The following is a 4871-nucleotide window of genomic DNA, read 5'->3' as shown; positions in this document are numbered from 1 at the left end:
TCTCATACACAGAACAAAGTAATGTTGCAAACTTGCAGTGCTTGTCTTTAAGGACACGAAACTCAAATATAGAATGCCATCAATAGTATCATATTATCATTACACGACATAAATTCCACAAAAGATGTAACCAAACATGAGACGATAAGATATCAAATCCGTATAGAGTGTAATGCAACACACAACGTGACAGAGTCACCATACAAACAAATTGTGATCAGCTATCTATTACATTCTCTGCTCTCGAATTGCAGCTCGATCCCTGACGTTACCTACAAGTATCATAGATATGGATTAGATTTACAACAGTTTGACATTTCAAAATTTTGCAATGGGCTTGACATTTAAATTAATTTCTTCCATCGACAGAAGAACAACAATTGAATTTTATACTTTGTAAGCAAAAGTTTAAAATGCTTAAAGGTTGATTAGAAGAGCCAGCTTGTAGCTAGCACATGTACTAGGCCAGTGATGGATGCAAATCAAAGATTACTATCTTTGGGTCACGAAACAACGACAATAACTGTTTCGTTACTGTCATTGACTATGCCAAGCACCGGGGGGTGGCGGCGGCGGAATCTTAATTAGGAATCAGCACTTCTAATCCATTGGCTCAATGGGTGTATGATTGGTTGATGTATCTGGGAAAGGAATGTGAGAAGAATGATTTTTTTTTTACTAGTCTAGACTCTAGAAAACTAGAACCGAAAACAAATGAGGTAAGGAATCAAAATTACAATTAAAAATAAATAGATAAATCGTTAAACACACAATAACCATTTGTAACATTAATAAATTCATATTTCATAATAGTTCATATTAATACAAATTCCACAAAAATACAAATAAAGCACAATAGCTCTTCATAATATAAAGAAAGAAAAGTGTAAAGATAGTTAGTAAATTTACCTCTATTGTAAATTAACCCGGCACTATGAAGGTGATTCAACAACTCTGATTTAGGTATCGTAAAAGGAAAAGAGTTGAATCTTAATGCTAGTTCTCCATAGGTAGCTGAAAATGCAGTGGGAAATAGCGCCAGTAATTCGTCATCAAGATGATCAAAAGAAGAACTTTGGTGCTGCAAAATAGGGAAAATATGTTAGCTTTTTACTAAAAATTAAATAAAACAATTATATCTAAGATATTATTTTTATACCATTATTTTATAACAAAACCTTTTGTGTGCCCCGGGTGTACATGAATTTATTGTACATCAGCAATTCTCACACATGTGCCACTAATAAATTCATTATCTCCAATATTCTGTATTATTCTCTCTTCTCTCTCTTCCAACAAACTACCAAATTCACAACCACATTCAACCTCAAATTACAATAAGGTTGTTGTTAGGATGATCTCTCATAGAGTTTCGCTTCCTTTGATCTATATTTCTCAGTCTGCAATTGATTTTTCGTTTTATCAAATTTCGAACCCTAACATTCTTAAATTGTTTTTTTTTTTTTTTTTTGGTGCTACATTCTTAAATTGTGATATTTCGCTCTCAATTTTTTTTGATTTAGGTTTCTAATTGATATTCCGATCAAATTTCCGAGCCTTCATAACTTTGGATTTAGAGAACGAGTGAAGTATCATTCGAAAAATCAGGTATTTTTTTCCATTTTAAAATCAAATTTTCATTTTTATGTACAAAAATTACCCTTTTTACCCACAAAAGTTACCCTTTTTATCTATAAAAGTTACCATTTTTACCCACAAAAGTTACCCTTTTTATGTATAAAAGTTACCCTTTTCGTGCATAAAAGTTACCTTTTCTACTCACAAAAGTTACCCTTTTTACACACAAAAGTTACCCTTTTTATCTATAAAAGTTACCCTTTTTACCCACAAAAGTTACCCTTTTTATGTATAAAAGTTACCCTTTTTATCTATAAAAGTTACCCTTTTTACCCACAAAAGTTACCATTTTCCGTGCATAAAAGTTACCTTTTCTACCCGCAAAAGGTACCCTTTTTATACATAAAAGTTACCCTTTTACCCATGGAAGGTACCCTTTTCATGCATAAAAGTTACCCTTTTTTTTTCTTCTTCTGCTTCCTTTGCAACGTTTCTTCTTTCCTCAGCATCTTTCTTTTTCTTTTTTTTCTTTGCAATTGCAGCCTTTTTTCAATTGCATTAACATAATCAACATTTTGAAAAAATCATGAAAAAATTAATAAAACACACCTTCATCTTCTGACGACTTCTTTGTACTCTTCTTCTTCACCATTGTAGAATCAAATAAAAAACAAAGAACAAAAACAAAATAAAAAAACCTAAAAATCGAAGAATCAAAACAACTAAATTAAGACACATTTTCACTTTAACTTTTTTCCTCTTCAAAGATTTTTTATCAACCAATTTAGTTGATTCTACTAAAAAAATTAACACGAGAAAGGAAAAACAAAAGGAGAAGAGGTAAGATGAAAATGCAATGAAGAGGAGAGAGAGAGAGGATAAGGAGATTATAATTGTATAAAGACCAAAATATAGAAAAGAAAAGAGGAGAGAGAAAAAAATCAGAGTGTTTCAAGAGGAGAGGACAAAATCAGAAAGAGGTAAATAAAAAAGTAAAAAAAAAAAAGAAAAAAAAAACTTGGCACGTGAGAAGACTAGAAGAGGGCAATAATTCCTCAAATTGGGCCGTGCGCCATACACTAAATATTGTACACCGGCCTTTTTAAAAAATTTGTGATTTTATAAATATTACCTTATCAAAATAATGACGATAACAATATCTGATATATTGCATCAACATACGATTGTGCGGTCCTCCGGATCTATTATATACCATTCGTAACGGATGATAACTAGCAACTGGTATCTTATTCACCCAATTATCGACGCGATATATGGAGTAATTCATCTTGAAAACACTGTCAAAATCATTACTGTATCGCTTGCGAATGGAATCATACGCATTGGCAAATTGGTATCGCTGAGTCAAACTCCAAAACAGTGGAGAATGACAAATGAAGTAAGAGAGTATCCTATTAAAATAAAAACATAAATAACATGAGACAGTGTTTGGAAAATCTATATTTCATTAAATACATACAATTTCTACTTGGGGTTGGAGGAATGCTTGTAAAATTAGGATGCAATTGTTGATGGCTTCTTGCAGAATAAGTGCGTGGTGGGAAAAAAAAATCAATTTATGGTGGTTATAAGTGGCTTATTGGACACAATTTAAAAGTCCCATGGTGTCGGTGTTTGGAACAAGTTTAATATTCTTAAGCACACATCATTGATGGGATTGTCCCTAGCAAAGTTGATAACTTAGGCTAGACTAGTCAGATTTGATGCTTGCTGTTATGCTAAAACAGTTGAGTTCATGTCAATAAGCATTGTTATGGCATGATTTATAGTTGGATTGGAATTAATACTCTTGGTGATAAAAGCATTTTCCAGTGGTTGAGAGAAATAAAAAAGGAAGTTTAATGTTGCCGTTAGAAGCTAAGACAAGTTATGATTTGTTTTCAAGAATAACCAAATTTTGGTGTCATTAGAAATTCTAAATATTATATGAATTTCAAACAGGGAAATACATAATCACTTTTATATCCAACTAATTAAAACTCAAATCTAAACAAGATGAAGATGGTAACTTACACTACTTCTCCAACATCATTAGAGATTGACATGTTAGGCAACTCGTTAAAGAACAAGATGTTACGATCACTTCTATAACCAACTGCGGCATCGTTAACGAAGTTGACAGATTCTCGCAAATCGTTACGAATTCCAACAACATCACCTACAAATGAAACACAAATTACTTTAAATGTAATACTACATTCCATTTTGTTTGAAAATTTAATCTTTATTACAAACATAAATAAGTAATACCTTGATTATTGGGAGGATCAGAGAGCTTGAAAGAAGTTCCCTCGATGTATAATCGGTTACGATTAAAACCTAAGGGTGTTTGTTGTTGATGGCATAGGGTTAAACTCTCAGCAATTTCCCTAACTATTTGGATTAACATTGGCCCAGCAGTAATAACATTGTTAATCGCATCTAATCTCCATAATCCACTACTATTTTGTATTTGTTCCCTAATCCAATCATTTAATTAAACCCCAACAAAATTACCGACGCACAAAACCAATTCACCTTGTTGGAAACCTACTACGGGGTAGAAATAACATGCATTTCTGTTTCTCATCCTTTGCAAAGCCTCATTCTTATCCATTATTTTACAACTTATTTTTTTTTCTTATTTTCTTTCCCCTACATTCTAAAATTAGATTACAAACTGAAATACCATTCAATCAGTCTCTCCAATTTCATAAGGAATATTAAATGTATATTCCTTATTTTTATAGAATCTCACCTGCACAAAAAAAGTTCCACATCGATCATAAGATATCACAAAAAAAATAATAAAAAAAATAAATAAAAAAAAAGGAAAAATTATACCAGTGAAGCTTGGGTAGTGATCCATACGTTGTCCATAATAAATGTCTTTCTCTTTGGAAATAAACTGCAATTAACAAAATTTTTGTAAATAGATCTACATAATTTTTTAGCAAATAGTATTACAAGAGAATTTCTACAATATTAGGACAAAATCAGAACAAAATAGTAGCATTTGTTGTGAATCACAAAAAAAAAAAAAAAAAAAAAAAAAGAATAAAAAGCTCTTTAAGCTCAAAATAAACCATGCCATATTTCTTATGTTAATCAGAACCATTGTTAGTTGATTATTTTAACTAGAGAAGGATCAAAGTTCGCAAACCGGAAGCATAACAAAAATGTTTAACTTGTTTATATAAGAATATTAATTAGTGAGTCCAATCGAATATGATTCATCACTCATCCGACCTCATTGCTTCAAACAACTCAAGAATAATTCATCATAATTTGCT

General features: G+C 31.3%; 1 long non-coding RNA gene across 1 annotated transcript; it reads right to left on the bottom strand.

Moving 5' to 3' along the window:
* On the bottom strand, window positions 1-2688 carry LOC145588588 (uncharacterized). Its single transcript, XR_014101610.1, has 3 exons — window positions 2188-2688; window positions 910-1081; window positions 1-272 (listed from the first exon to the last, which is right to left on the bottom strand). It is a non-coding gene; the product is annotated as an uncharacterized LOC145588588 (long non-coding RNA).
* Between the last annotated feature and the right edge of the window lie 2183 nt (window positions 2689-4871).

The sequence above is a fragment of the Chenopodium album genome, chromosome 2 (assembly GCF_948465745.1).
Source record: "Chenopodium album chromosome 2, dcCheAlbu1.1, whole genome shotgun sequence".
Taxonomy (NCBI): domain Eukaryota; kingdom Viridiplantae; phylum Streptophyta; class Magnoliopsida; order Caryophyllales; family Amaranthaceae; genus Chenopodium; species Chenopodium album.
The sequence above is the reverse complement of the archived record's forward strand: the minus strand, read 5'-3'. Positions and strand labels throughout refer to the sequence as shown.